At 41.7% G+C, this 15,689-nt stretch overlaps 1 protein-coding gene across 3 annotated transcripts in view; it reads left to right on the forward strand.

Annotated features, from left to right (window-relative positions):
• The first annotated feature begins 3,310 nt into the window (after window positions 1–3,310).
• The window catches only part of ZZZ3 (zinc finger ZZ-type containing 3), a 56,432-nt gene continuing 44,053 nt past the window's right edge, over window positions 3,311–15,689 (forward strand). For 2 of the 3 annotated variants that reach the window (XM_071564728.1, XM_071564726.1), the window contains exon 1: window positions 3,311–3,398. The gene's annotated coding sequence lies outside the window, so the exon portion shown is untranslated. Of the gene's footprint in view, window positions 3,399–3,766; window positions 3,838–15,689 lie in introns of those variants that run through there. The other variant, XM_071564727.1, reaches the window with a different exon arrangement.

Raw genomic sequence — 15,689 nt, forward strand, 5'->3', positions numbered from 1 at the left:
TTCCTTTTGTTTCTGGCTTAACAGAAACTTTCCTTTTGTAACTATATTTTTTGTAACCATGTACAAGAATGTAAATATTTTTTTCAAAAATATCTGAATACAAGATACAAAGTGCTACCTTTAAAAAATTTTTAATTTCTGAATTGGTAAAGTAGTTAGTGGAAAGACTTATGAGCATTGTGCTGATCCAGCTCTCATCCAGTCCAGGATGTTTTATTAGGCTTGGGCCATGCTGTGGAAGTTGACCCAACAGAACCTAAGCTGGTTTTAGGAAAATTCTCACTGTGCAGCCACCTGAGTTATGCTGCACAATCAGCCAGTCCAATATGGCTTCCCTTGGGTCAGATCGAATAAGCCTCTGGAGCTGAATTCAGCTGTAATCTCCCCTTATCCTGTATGCCCTTTCTAAGAACCAGTGTAGTTCTAGAGCTGTAGCCAAGGACATAAGCCACGTTTAACTAGTGTTGGATAGGAGGCAGGAATAGCTTGTTAATGCTGGTTTTAGGTTGTGGTATAAAGCAAGCGGAGTAGCTGTCACCAAACGAACCTAGATGTCCTTAGGATCAACTTCTCAACTGTCCTAACAAGTGAACTTTGTTAATCTTCTGTCAGGAAAAAAACCCCAAACCACGTATTTTTTCTAATGGTTGGAGAAGCAAATTAAGTGATTTCATGGATTGAGACAGGTGGAAACTGATGTTGCTGCTGAAAGCAGGAACCACATAACAGCTGGACCTTGCAGTCTCGGGCACTTCTTCAGGCACAAACATGAGCGGAGGTTTCAGTGACGTGGAGGGATATAAAGCATCTCAGCTCCTGATTTTGTAGGAAATACTGACTTGGGAGAAGACAGATCTAGTATAGTTTACCTTGTCTCCTTGAACTTCCTCAAAAGCTGTCATTAACACTATTATCTCTTGATCAGAATAGGAGGTTGTTTTGTTGTGGTTTGGGTTTTGTGGTTGGTATTCTTTTTTCCACTATCAATATTGATAAGGCCAAAGAATTTGTTACTGCCCTATAAATGAGTAATACTCAAAGCTGCCCGTAATAAATACAACTACACGTTACTGGTACAAGATAGATGCAGTAGCACAGAGGAGGCTGCAGAACAAGCATTAGGAATATGAATATGTAGTTTGGGTAGGATATATGAACAGCAAGGGAAGTGAAAATGTGTTAGAGAAAGCAATATGGTGCTTCTAGGCAGGACCATGTTCCTTTACACTTAGGAATTATTTAAAAGCTGCTTATAGGATACTGTGGGGAAGGGCTGCAGGATAGCACGAGTGGATGAAAAAGATTTTGAACTGTGGAGACATCAGAATGGACGTAGAGCCTCAGCCAGCTTCAAAGCAAGCAACTTTCTCCAGGTTTAAATGTAAATTTTCTTGGGTGGAGGTCTTAGTAAGGCTGTTTGATCTCAGTCCTTACTACACGTGGGGTGCTTTTTTCTTTGCATATTGTTTATTTTTTTCTGGAAGGCTAACAGAGCTGAACTATCCTACAGATACACAATGGCTGGATTAAATCCAGGGAAAAGCAGGAGGCATGCAGAGGTGGGGCAAGAGAGTATGCCTTTCCTTAGCAGGAACCATTACCTGAAACATCACACCATTAGTAGTTCCTTTGTTACGTTCTCCTCACTAGACATTACTGCTTCTTAGACAAGATGGCAGAGCGTAGTATTTCAGTTCTCAGAGAATTAAAGGCAAATCCTGGTGTAGAGTGTGGTTAAACAATATAGTTTGACTGGTTTAATCTTGTTGCCAAAAAGTTACTGCTGCCAAAGGAGGATTGCCTTGCTGTTCCCCTCGCCTGGCAGTACTGCCCCTGTCTCACATGCTGGCTCCGGGGACCCCCACCGTGAGCCAATGCAGCTTCGTTCCTAGCTGAAAAGTAACATACCACAAACGGGAACAGCTTCTTGGTGGTTTAGGAAGTCCAACTGGCTTACCCTGTGTGTAGATGAGCACCGGAATGGGCAGTAGGAGAGACTGGGGGACAGGGATGGGGCGGGGGAAGTGCTGCCTCCTGTGTCAGCAGCCCCTTGGATTCGGTCAAGTCTTGCTCAACTGCACCTTTATAGGGCCGTGGGATGATGCAAAAAACCCACCCTCAAAATACCCAATCGATTTTGCTCTGAAGCAGCTGAGCAGAACCTTCAGTTCTGCTGTGAGAGCACTGGGGCTCGTCTGCAATGCAATAACATCCCCGGCCATTGCAGCTGTTCAGCTAAGTGAGCGTATTTCTAAATGGATTGCAGGTCACAGCAGTTTAAAGCACACAGGTGTTCCTGCAGTAACGCGAACATCCTTGCGGGATCCGGGCACACAGAGCACAGTGGCATGAAATCAGGAAAAAAAAATTCCTTCCTTCTCTTGTGGGATTTCAGTTGTGGATCAGATCACAGAAGATTTCCAAGTCAGCAAGATGAAAGAACTGCTTGGGAAAGTGGAAAAGCTGCTGAGGTTTTTTTTGCAGACTCTGCAGGAGTGTCTGTATGACTAGACTTGCAATTGGAGCAATTAGGATTTTATTAAATCTCCTTTCTTTACAAAAGTATTGATAGCTGAATTACCATACAGTCAGTAACCACTTAGAAAAACAACTGGAAACATTGTTTTAGCTAAGGATTTTCTAGCTATTTGGGATTCTTTAATAGAAAGGTTCTTTGAATTTCATTAGCATTTAACAGAAAACTTGAGCCTCTTGTGTTTTTTGGCTACACGAAGCTCTTCCAGATGTCTTGTAACTGTGGTGATTCAGTAAAAAAAGATGGTTCAAGGATAGAGTAATAGATACACAGCAGTCCCTCTCTGTAGGACAATAACTTGGTGATCGCACAGCGGTGAGCTGAGAACTAGGCAGCACCAAATAAGAAATTTGAAAGCGAGATCGGTTCGTCTTTAGGCGTAATCCAGAGAGCTGGAGTCCCCTGCGTTGCCTGTTCTGTGGCACCGCTTGAGCCAAGTCGGGAGGGAGCGCTGGAAATCGCTCAAGAGCTGCAAACGAACAGCCCTGCTCCGGGGGCACAGCACCGCCAGCGGCGGCAGGAGCTGCCCGGGTCCTTCCCGTCCCGGCCCCACCGCCGCCTCCCGCCCGTTCCCGGCTCCCGCGGGGCCGCGCGCGCCTCCCCCCGGGCGCGCCGCCAAAGGCACCTGCCGGGCCCGGGCCCGCTCCGGCGCGGCCGCGCCGCGCTCCGCCCGCAGGGGGAGCTGCAGCGAGCGGGCCCCGCCGCAGCGCGGGGGGGAGGGGAAGGAAGCGGAAGGAGTCGCCGCCGCGCCGAGGGGAGCAGGCGCTGTGCGGAGCCGCTGCCGCCGCCTGGTGCGGGCGGCACGGAGGGAGCGAGCCGTGCGCGGCGCTGCGCGGGCCCCGCGCCGAGGAGCGGGCGGCAGGTGAGGGCCCGTCCCGGCGCCGGGGCAGAACGGGGGGAGGCCCGGCCGGCGCCGCGCTCGGGAGCGCGCGGGGAGGGGGCAGGAGGAGGCGGGAGCGCGCGGGGGAAGCCCCCACGTGACCCGCGCGTGCGGGGCGGAGGCGGCGGCTCGCGCGCCCCGTTCGAATCAGCTGCCCCGCGGCGGCGCCTCGCGCGCGTGCGCGCCGGCCCCGCCTCCCCCTGCCTGACGTGTGCGCGCGCCCGGCGCGGCGGGACGGGGGCACGTGCGCGGCGCCGCCGCCGCCATGTTGGGTCCGAGCCGAGCGCGGGCGCCGTGAGCGCGCGCGGGCCGGGCCGCGGGGGGGCGGCGGAGGAAGGCGGGAAGTCTCGCGAGGTCGCGCGGCCCCCGCGGGAGCGGGCGCGGGCCGGGCGCGGGATGGCGGCGGCGCTGGGCGCGCTGGGTAATGGTACCGGGCCGGGGGCGGGACCGGGACCCGCCGCCCCTCCCGCCGGGGCCCGCGGGAGCGGGCGGGGCGCGCGCCCCGGGGAGCGCCACTGGCTCCGCGCCGCCGCCTCCTCCCTCCGCCCCGGCCCTGCCCCGCCTCACCTCACATCACCCCGCGGCCGCCCCCCCTGCCGCCCTGGGCTCGCCGGGGGCCGCCGCTCCCCACGCCGCTGCCCGGCGCACGCCACCGCGAGTGCCCCCCCGAGTCCCCCGGGTGGCCCCTGCCCCGCCGAGCCACCCCCCTCGCCGGTTTGCCCCCGCGCACAGCGCCGGCCTGATTCTGCCGCACGCCCAGAGCCCCTCCGGCCCTTTCCCAGTCCCCGCCCCGCCGTGCCCGCACACCTGCCCCGCCGTGCCGAGCTGCTCCTGCCCCGCAGGAGCATCCTCGTGGTTCAGGATGAGCTGTCTGACATCCCGAGTCTGCTCTCGCTGGAGGCTGTGATATATGTCCCGTTATACCGCAAACTTGCAAAATACAGTTCTGTTTTCTCTTGTGTTTAGATAAATAATTCTAGTAGTATCCAAGTGTCCTAGCTCAGCAATATCGCCTTTGTCTCCTAATCCTGATCTCTCTTGAAGGAGAGCATATGGTTCTGCTTCTTCCTCATGGTGTTTTGTATTCTGTCCCTGATTATGCAGGAATGTTGGCAGTTTTTGTAGTCTTGGGAGTATTTTATTAATCTAAGCTAATGCATAACTGGCACTAAATTTTTGTTAAAAAATATGTTCTTTAGGCTTTGGGGCTCCAAAATTTATTTTGGAAATGTATTTGCAGTTCGTCATCATGGCTAGGCTTCGCAAACGAAGATTTTGGGAAGTTACCATTAAACAAATTGTAGTAGCTCTCCAGTGGTTGTAGGTATGTTTCCATGTTTTCCATTGGTATTGTCATTATGCTGTGCTAATGACATAGTGATTGTTTACTGAGGCTTTAAAGTGAAGCTTTAAGTGCACCCTGTGTTTTACATTAAATACTAACTTGTGCAACCTTTTGAGAACATGGTTTTTGGGTGTATATGTAACCTATGGTTAGATACTACGCTTCCCCTCCAAGCTGTTCCAAGGACCCGTGATCCAGTAGGGACTGGTAGGTTTGGGAATAGCAAAATGTGATTCTTTACATAAGCAAGTGTAAAGTTTCAGAAAATATGTTGGCAAGTTACTGGTGTTTGTTTTGAAGTATCTTTTAGTGTACTGTCTTTTGGATTAATAATGTTAGTATTTGCTTAATCAGAAGTGGAAAAAACTTTAAGGAAAAAAATTATGTGTGTTGAACAGCAGGGAGAAAAATGCATCTTTTAAAGCAATGAGTATGTGGTAAAATCTTCTAAAAATAGATGTCAGGTGAAAATTTTCACCCAATTGAAGTCGCTCATGAAACTTCCCATTGCCTTAGAAGGTCTTAGCAGTTAATTTAGTTTGACGTGTGACTTTTAGCAAGTCATCCAAAGCCTAAACAACTTTGATATCAGGCTTTTTCGAGCCCTGTCATGCTTATTCCATAAAAAATTCTATGCCTTGAATTTGCAGTAAGGGGTTTTGTGAAGGCTTATGACATAGAACAGGAGCAGCAGTGAATGTCCCTAAACTGAACTACTGCTGATAATTTATGTGTCTGTGTTTAGTCTTAGGTTGTTGCAGTTATTACTGCAGTTGTTAGTTGTTGCAGTTAGCACTGTTAACTAAAATGACTTTTTGTTTGCATTGCATGCTCTAAATGTATAATTACTGAGAGATGGGCCATATTAAATAGCTTAGTTACTAACCTATTCAGTCATGAAGTTCAGTCATGTGTCTTCTCTCATTATTTTTAACATTTCTAGAGGAAGAGAAATAACAAATAGGAGTCTTTTGCTCAGTGTTATTAGGCATTTAATGTGCAAAAATAACCAGATCTTTATTTCACAAAATTTGAGAATGTATCCTAATAAGGGCTTTGTTCTACAGCTGAACAGCACATGACTGCTCTGATGTTTATCAGTGTCTCTAACATACTTGTGCAGTGAGATTACAGTCTGCTGTCCATGGGCTCATACAGAATGAAGGCTTTACTCTCCCAGTATTTCCAGGAAACTTAAAGATTCTTTTGTTTGTTTGTCTTCTAGATCATTCTAGATACTTGGGTTGACTTCTGGTCAGTAATAGTTGTGTGGTTGATACAAAGTGGAAAGACTTGTACTCTTCTCTTTGACCACCTTACTGCATAAAGGGAATAAGAAATGTTTTCTTAATGTTCCTAAAAGTACTGGGGAAGTTGGAACCAACGTTTTTGTAGTTTGCCCAGCTTCCAGTTGTGGGATTTTTGGGGTGGTGGGTTTTTCTTTTGTTTTTTAATTAGTCTTGCACATTTCAAAAGATCTCTTTAAAGTCTTTAGGGCTGATCTATTGGCGTTTACTTTGTTCTTGTTTTCCAAAAATTTAAGTATTTGCATTGTGTGGGAACTGATGTTTCAGGCCTCTCTGGTGATAACCACATTTGCTAGAGATAGTTTATTTATCAAGTATTCAGCATTTATTTATATCCATTGATTTGCATTGCACTCACAGTTTCAGAAATGCCATACCCTCAAACCTATTGTTTTCTTTCTTCTTAGTTGGTTTAAAACTACTCGGATTATTCCAGACAGATATTTGCAGAACTTGTCCTTAAAAACCTTGCAAAAGAAAAATTCTGCCGCCTCTGTAGGTGGGAGTGAGGTTGTAGAAAGTGAGAAACTTTCTCACTTCAGTAGCAAGGAAGTTTTTTTTTCGTTTCCAAATTAAGTGTTTGCTGGAAATCAAAGCAGCTGATAAGAACTTGCTCCTGGTAAACTTTGCACTAACACTTAAGGGTATATTGTTCTCGTTTTAAGAACATTGTAAATATGGTTTCTGGTTCAAAAACTGCTTTGATTGTGGAAGAACCATCACAGGAGTTTTAGTTTTCTGAAAATCAATCTGTTTGAGTAACTCATAAAGGACACTTAAGAAATGTAGAGCTGAACATTAAATAGTGTGTTCCCCTTATTGGACACTTTTTTCCAAACAAAAAGACTATTGAAAAGATTCCCTTATGAAGTGCAGCTTTGTAATCAAAATACTTGGGGTTTGTGGTGTCGTAGGTTGATAATTTGTATGGTTTGTGTTCAAAATTTGTGTTTTAGTTTGTATTTAACTACTTTCCCTTATGCAGACAATTTGTTGTATCTGAGTGGCTTAACTTACAATAACTGTTCCTAAAAGTAACTTCCATATTTTGATGCTTATAATGAATTCAGTTAAACATAGAAATACAGAAAGCTCATCTAGGCCAATCCTCTGCCCTTTGGAGGCACACAGAGATCATCCTTCTGATGGCAAAGTTACTTACTGTGTTGCTTATTTCAGCAATTCCATCACCTCATGGTTAAAGTTTTACCTGATCCTAAATTTAAATACTTTTGCTTTGCCTGAAGCTGATTGTGTCTTTGTGACTCAGAGGAAAGTTGACTCTCCCTGTAGCAGCATTTGAGATTTCTGCTGACTGCTCTCCAGTCTTTGGGGTCTGTTGAACTTCATCACAGGACACAGGAATATGAATGTTGGCAAGATAGACAATTTGATTGTCTAGGATTTTAAAGGCAGTTTTAGTAATTCAGATTTAAATACAATATTTAATCACGAATACTTGCTTTGATTAGTGTGTGCACACATGGCAAACAAAGTACCAATAAGAGATGTAAAAGTTTACCTTTTATATGTGTCAGTAGCAAGGCAGGGGGATTCTGACGGGGTCTTGTCAGGAGAAATTTTGTGCCTAAAAAGGGGTGATTTGAACATTGTTTAACACTTTAGTTTTCAAATTTTAAAGTCAAAAAGGAAATGAGTGTTCTTGAGAGTTTACCTGTGGGTACATAAATGGTGACATCCTGCTTTTACTTGTTATTCTTTTATTCGTGTGTATATATTTTATTTATTTCATAGAATCAATTGGGTTGGAAAAGGCCTCCGAGATCATCAAGTCCAACCCTTGGGTTGGAGGCCTTTTCCAACCCCATCAATTCTTTGATTCTATGAAATACGTGTATGTGAGATCTGAATTTTTCAGAGTTAGTAGTTTGTGGGGGAGAGTTGTGTCAATTGAAGTGTCTCCGTAGTATCTCTTGTATAGGAAAGAAAACCAGGGATAACCCAAATTCAGAATTGGAGGAGCTGTGCAGATGGGTTACTGTGCCACATACAAATAAATTAAATCAGGAGGAGAGTGCTAGAATGTCCCCAGTATATCAGTGTTTGAAACATCCTCTACTTGTACAGTACTGTTCAAGTTGGGAATGTTGTCTCCATAGCTAAGGAATCTAGGAACACCAAAAACAGGTACTGTCAAGAGAAAATTGGCCACGCTGGTTAGTTACTTATTAATTAAATCTTTTATGGACATTTCAGATTAAGGACACAAATGTGAATTGTCCAGGTGTATTCTTTGAATTTATTCCTGTCTAGTCTTTCAGTTTGTGACCTGGACGACAGAACAAAGCAGATTTACTGACTGCCTGGACAGGACAAATCTAGGAGGGAGTAAAGGATTAGAGTGTGAAATGGTCTTGATAAATTGGATAAATGATCTGAACTCTGTGGGATGCAGTTCAGTAAAGAGAAACACCAAATAATACCTTTGGGTAGCAATAATAAACTTAATTATGGGAAACAATTGGCTGGGCAACACTTTTGCAAGTAAGCATCACAAAATGAACACGAAGGAGTCCTGACAGTTCTATAAAAAACCAGGAGTCATACTGGGATATATGAACAGGATTGTTGTGTGTGAGATGAAAATTCTTGTGCAGTTCCCAACTAAGGCCTCAGATGTTGTGCTGTCTCTGTTTTTGTTGCTCTGCTTCAAACAGATTTGAACCAGCAGAGTATTTAGAGAAAAGTTGCAATAATGACCTTTAAGGAAAGACTGAAAGAATTGTATTAGTTTAGTCTGTAGCAGAGATGGGAAGACACAATAATAGGCTTCAAATATGGTAAAGTTTGCTACAGAGAAGAATGTAATAAACTGTTCTCTCTAGGTGGGCTAAGTAATCATAGTTCTAAGGAGGACAAAAGGAGATTTTGATGTCAAGGAAAACTTTACAACTGCAGGAAAGATTATCTATCCAGGATAGGTAATCATAGGGTTAAATATCTGAGGGAGGTAATGGGATATCTATTGCTGAAAGCTCCAGAAAAGGTTAAATAACCTCCTTTTAGAGGTGATCGAGGTACAGTTTCTCTGTCCTTGGCACAAGAGGTAGAATGACTTGTGAGCCTTAGATCTCTCCTCATTTTTAAAGTTTTGTAATGTTGCTGGCCATGATTTTAACAAATGAAACAAAAACACCTGGTGGAGCAAAAAAAACATTAGTAGTGTAACAGTTGTAAGATATGGCTAAAAAATTCAACAAATGTATTAAAGGGCTTTTTATGAAACATTTATTTAAGCCTTCTGTACTGTAATATTAAAGATAACTTTAATAGAGTCTTGATTGTAGAATTAATGCCTTGCCATTTTGTGTTTTTAATGATCAAATGGAAACAAACTGAGCTAGAGTGAAAGTCTTTGAGAAGACTTTGTTAGAGAAGCAAAGCTTAAAAGATTAATTCTGTGGAGCCAGGAAATCAGGTGCATTCCAGGCTCTGAAATGGAGCACATCGTGCAACTTCTCCTTCTTCCTGTAAAACAGAGATTATAGTTACTATCTGAGACATGTATTTTCAAGAATAATTGTCACTTATAAAGTCTTCAGGTTCCTGAAGAGTTTGTTATGCAAATATAATGTTACAAAATCAGTTTGTGTTCCATGTATTAGAAACAGATTTCAGTCTTTCATGGCCATTGCTGTGTAATGAATATGAAAAAGCCTGAATGGACAGGGTACATTTCTATTACATATGCTGGTTTTAAACAAAATTTCTCCTTTGAGGCTTTTTTGAGTAATTTAAAACCATGTTAATGAATTGGAAAATCTAGCTTTGACACAAATGAATTGTTAAATCTTTTTACAGATAAAAGTACTGGACAGTTTGATACAACTGTTTTCAACCAACTGTTTTCTATTAAAAAACAACTGCCTACCTCCCATGTGACCTTGTTCAAGTGTTTCTGGTTTTTGAAATTTGACAAAACTGCCTTGAGCTTAATGGCAGGTTAAGGATGGGCTTTGTGTCACCTGCGTGTGTGCTCTGGAATTAGGAAAAGGGTTAAAGGGAAACAAATACTGTCACATTCCCAGTGTTTGAAAAGAGTGTAGAGGATTTATATAAAACAATGCTTTCAGCCTACTAAAGCCTAATTGTAATTAGACTTGTAGTCAGTTTTTCCATCTCACCTATTATATGGGTTAAACTTTGCGTGCACTTTCACGGGGTGTCCCCGTTCTGTTGTAATTGATGGGAAATTGTGACTGAACCATTGAGAAACAAAGTGATGGTGAGGGAGAGGGCACTGGGTTTAGATCCTGATGCAGTGTTTGCTTATGTAAATCTAAAAATCAATAAAGGAGGAATGCAAACCCTGGTCACTATACTAGAATGATGTCAGAAAAGGAATTTGTTCCTTTCCTCAAATATTTTAAGTCTTGGAGGGATTCTCCCCCTCTGTTTCACTGCCTTACAGAGGCTTTTCTGTAGCACATTGTAAAGGGATCGCGGGCTCTCAGTGCTCTAAGGACACAAAGGCTCAAGTCTTAGTCAGAGACAGATGCACCTATTCCCCAAGCTCCACATGAAGAGCTGAAACTGAGATGCAATTGTCAGACAGAACTGTCTAGAAAGGGCTGGTTTAACGTGGGGTTGGAGCAGTTCATGGAGAGTTAGTTGACTGAAGAGTGTATAGGCAGTGACTGACTAAAGACTTGGAGTGGGAATCTATAACATTACAACAAATGCTGGGGTTTGCTTGGGCTTTTTTCTATTTCTAATGTACAAAATTTGTATTTTATTAATCATCCTAAAATTCGAATATATTGGTATGCACTTTCTCTTCCACCCCACTGCTTTCTTTTCATTTACTTACACTTTCTATGTACATGTCTCTAAAAGTCAGAGTATAACTAGCAGCAAGTTTTACGGGTTAGGTAAACATGTTTATATTCGTTTTGTTAGTAAGTACTCTAATTGTCACGTGAAAATATTTGACAGTGTTTTTGTGCCTTGATATGCTCCCAGCACTCTTCTTTGAGCATTTCTTCAAAAGCTAGACTTCAGGAAAAAGAAACCTAGCCAGGTGTTCTCAGGTCTTCTCGATCCTCAGTTGGCAACTTTTCTGGTTTTGTTTGGTTTGGATTTGCCCATTTATTTATTTATTATCCTTGATAAAATAGGCAAAATGAGAAGCCACTAACTTCTCTAACTCTAGTGTTCTATTTGTAACAGAATTATGGTATTTGTTGCTTCAGCTTTCTGGGAATTCTGCTATATCCAGTGTATTGTAAAACATGCAGAAAGACTGAAAACAATACTATTCACAGTATCATTGTAGAGGCTACAACAGTGTAATTACTTTCCATATGTGTTTGGATGGTTTTAAATCCATCTGTGAGGAAGTGGTTTCTGATAGAACAGAGTGTAGTTACATCATTTCTCTTAAGCGAGGGCAGCTGAGAATTTTTCTGGATCGTATAATTGGGAATCCACAGATCCTTTGTTAAGAGGACTCCTAAAATACTTCAGATGAAAAATGTTCTTCATGTATGTGTCATTTGACAGCCAGAGCTGAAAAGGACAATGAGAAACATTTACTCTTTTATGATGTCCTAGTGCAGATAAAGCCTTCCTACACCTCTCCCATCCCAAAGTGGGATTTCTTCTCTTTACAGCTCATTTCAAGACTTTTTAGATCCTCTTATCTCAGTGTGCTTCTTGACACTTATTTTGTAGGTCTTAGTTGTTGTTGAACTAAAGAGAATTTTGCAAATGCTCAAGAATATTTTGTACTTCATTCGTGTAAATGGATTTCTTTGTGGGTACAGTTTGCTGTCAGGACCATTCAGATTATACAAGTGTAAAGGAACAGGTTTGTTGATGTTAAGAGGTAAATAAAGCAGTCTTTTGTTGCTTTTGTTCTATGACTGCAACTCAAAAACGACTCCACACCAACAGTATAGGTAACTAATTTCTTGTTACTATTTCAGTTACTTGTGAATTCCAGTTACATCTCTCATGATCTGAAAATATCTCTAGTTAACTGCAGCCCAGAAGCAGTTTTTTATTGAAAATTCCCATATTGCATGAAGGGTTACTTTTTCCTTTGATCAGAATTCTGAATGTAGAGAGGGAATGTGCTGCCTCCCTTCTGGGTTATGAGGTAAAGGCAAGCCAGTTACTGTCGTTCTCTCCAGTGTGACTCATGTCTCATTGATTTTCCACTTGAGAGGTAACTCTGATGATCAGACCTTTGTGCCCTGCTTTTAGAGTATATCTCATAATTGAATTTAGTTGCAGTTAGATCAACTACCCTTTCAAAAAACTTTTTAAATTGTTATGTGTCTGTATTTACTTGACCCAAGAAATTCTCTCAAGGAAACGATCCCAAAAGATAAGGGGATTCTCCATGAGAAACAGGAGAGCTTTGAAGAGGCTTACTGGGTAATGTTCTTGGTACCATTTTCAATTTTGATTCCTGTGTCACTACAGCTTTGTTACATGACTTGTACCAAATAATCATGTGGACATTTCTTCTCATCATGTCTGTTCTGTCAGCAGGCCTGATTTGCAGAAGTGGCATGAGTTAGAATTTAAGTTCTGTTTGCTTATCCTCCCTTCAATGTGCCCTTTATAATGGCTTCCCTCCTTGCTTCTCTCTCCCAACTGCTTTGAAACAAAAGTTTACTTTTATAATACTCTGAAATTAGCTTCTGTTGAAGTCTGGACAACTGTTGCTTTTTGACCTTCACTGACTATGCTTTCCATAATGAGAAGATGTCAAAAGGAGCCCAAGGGTTTGAATCAGTAATGAATAAGAATGTAGAAAGTTCCTGGGCTTTTTTTTCCCTCGGGTGCCTTTTCTGTGCCTCGGGTTCTGTCAGTGAAGACTTGCATCAGCTGGATTTCAGTTACCTTTTCAATAGAATTTTAACAGTTTTATATTAAAGTGAACAGTAAACCTGAATGAAAATAAAGTAAAACATGACACTACGACCCCTGCTTTGCAGGAAGCAGACATGAAGAATGTTTCCCCCAAGGAGTTCACAGTTTCAGAATAATGTGAGTTATAGCTGGGCAATACAGATAGAAACAGTAATGTGAGTGAATTATTTCCTGTGCATCAGTTATAAAATATCTTTTTTCTCATTATGGAAGTTTATAGAGTTTCAAGAGAAGTAACTGTGTTTCTTAGGCTTACAAAGCATGAGGTGGAGCCTGAGAGAAAGGCTTCACATTACAGTTAACCTGATCCAAGGAATGTCTGTCACCAAAATCCGTAGTCATGGCCCCTGCTTTCCACTGGCACCTGTGTTCATTTGACCCTTACATGGAGCCTGTCTCGGAAGCTAAACTAGAAGAAAAATTACTCTTTTGTAAGGATTTGTGTTTTCTCCATCAGCTCACTATGAGATCAGATTGAATATGAAAGCCAATATATGGGGAAAGTAAGGATTATGCTCCTGAAAGTAACTGAGGAGAGAGATCTCTCCTTTTTGTAGATTAAATCCCTTAACAGTAAAATGAAGCCTCACCTGGGAAGTCTTGTTGCAAAAATAGAGAAGGCTCAGTAGCCTGTGAATCCAGGGTGCTGATGAGGAGTGAGAGGATAGATGGATGTGGCTTTGTTTGCTATAAAGGTATAAGGAAAGTGCCTTGGACAAAACAGTAAACTAAGGAAATTGTGTTTTGGGAAGTATCTGAATGCATAGAAGTGAGCAGGGGTAGAGAAAAGACCATTGCAGTAGTTTGGATACAAAATGTGTCCTTATGAGAGTTACCCAGTTGGGGTGACAATGAAAACCTTTCTATATCAAACCAACTCTGAAAGAGGATTCAGTCTCTAAAGAGGCTGTTTGCCATCTTTGTAACCTTCATTGTCAGTGAATGTGTAACCTTCGACAAAGGCTCCTGGACTTGTCAACTCATTTTTAATTATGAGTCTCTTAACTCACACATGCATTTCCATTTTTATTTCCTTAGTGGCTGTTTAAATACACATACAGTGTAGAGTTGCTCCTTTCTCACCACTAAGAGCCAATTAAAAAAAACTAGTTTCAATGTTTTCATCGACTGAACAAGGATAATCCATGTATGAACACAGAACTCCAGAAAGAAAGTAGTGCCCTCCTTAGCTGGCATGTGATTTAAAAGGGGCATTTTAAGTGAGAATAGGCAGGCATGTTAGATGTTAGAAGATGGTAATTTCAATTTTGATAAATACCTGTAGTGATATTTTAATAAAATAATTTCAGTGACTGCAGAAAAAAACCCTCATCTAGTCTAAAGATGATACAAATCTGATTACTCTTTTATTTCACCACTGTCTTGAGTCAGAAGGATCTCACAAAACTGAGCAAATGCTTGTTAAACTAGAAACTGAGATTCATTGTCAGAATTGTGAGTAATGCATACAAATAAAATAACTATGCAAAAAAATCCCAACCCTTACTTGAAATCAGCTGTTACTGGTCAGGGAAGTCTTCTGATAGACATTTCTGTAAAACCATCAGCTCAGTTTTCATCAGGTGTCAAAAAAAGTAAATACTGTTGAGTATGGTTAGAAAGGGGTCATGACATAAAATATTAACTGTTCTGTGGTAAAAATCGATTACTTACATATGATTATCCCATCCTGATCTGTCTGCTGGACTGAGTACAGAAAAGGGCAACTAGAATAATCAAAAGTTTTGAGATAGATTCTTTATGTAGAGCACCAAGGAGATAAACCAAATCAAATATCCATTAATTCTGAGAGTGTACAGCAAAGGTATTTCCTCAGATACTGTGAAACTAATTTTTAAAGGTATGGGGCTTTATGTAGTCTTTTTTCCCTTGTTACCAAGGAAGGAATGTGTTTAAGTGCTTATTGCCCTTGGAGAGATAATGTTGTCACTGAGTTGTGAGGGCTTTGTGTGTTCAAGATGCAGTGAGAGCTGCTTAGGAGATCTATTCTTACTGTATTTATTTTTCTTCTTGTATGGCTACAGCATTATGCTGTGGGTAATAAAGTTCACAGCTGAATAATTTTGGGGTTTTTTTCAGAAATTTTAGATGTTCTCCAAGATAACTAATAATCTGTTTTTTCTATAATGTTTTTAGAAAGGTTAAGCAGTTTATGGATGGCATGTAAACTACATTTGTTGAGTTAATCCTTCCTTGATATTTGATGTCGGCCCTTGAGAGGTACTAAGTAATAATAAGCATAGCACTTAGTTTGATATAGGGCTGTTAAATTTCTTGGAATGGTTTGAAAAAACTGTGTCTTAGAGCCAATAAGGCTTTTTTAGGACATCTCTGGCAAACTGTAAGTGATTTATTATTAAAAAGAACCCTATATGGAGTCTTCTGTGTGATATCTTTATAACTGTGAACGTTCATATGACTGTCAAGATGAATCAATGTGGTTTCCAACTCTGTAACTGCTTTTAGTGATTATTTTCAAATCCATACTCTAAAGATTCCAGACTGTATCTGTGGCAAACTCAGAAAGTTACTGGTCATACTGGTTTTGGTCTTGTTAAGGAATAAGCATTTGAAATAATCACATCTCTGTAGCTGAATGTTTCAAAGGGATAAAATCAGAAAAACATCAATTTTACATTGTGTTTGTCTAAGTCAGTGTCTAAGTCCATAGTAAATACTGTTTAGTCTAAGCTTTAT

The sequence above is a fragment of the Pithys albifrons genome, chromosome 10 (genome assembly GCF_047495875.1).
Source record: "Pithys albifrons albifrons isolate INPA30051 chromosome 10, PitAlb_v1, whole genome shotgun sequence".
In the NCBI taxonomy this organism is placed as follows: domain Eukaryota; kingdom Metazoa; phylum Chordata; class Aves; order Passeriformes; family Thamnophilidae; genus Pithys; species Pithys albifrons.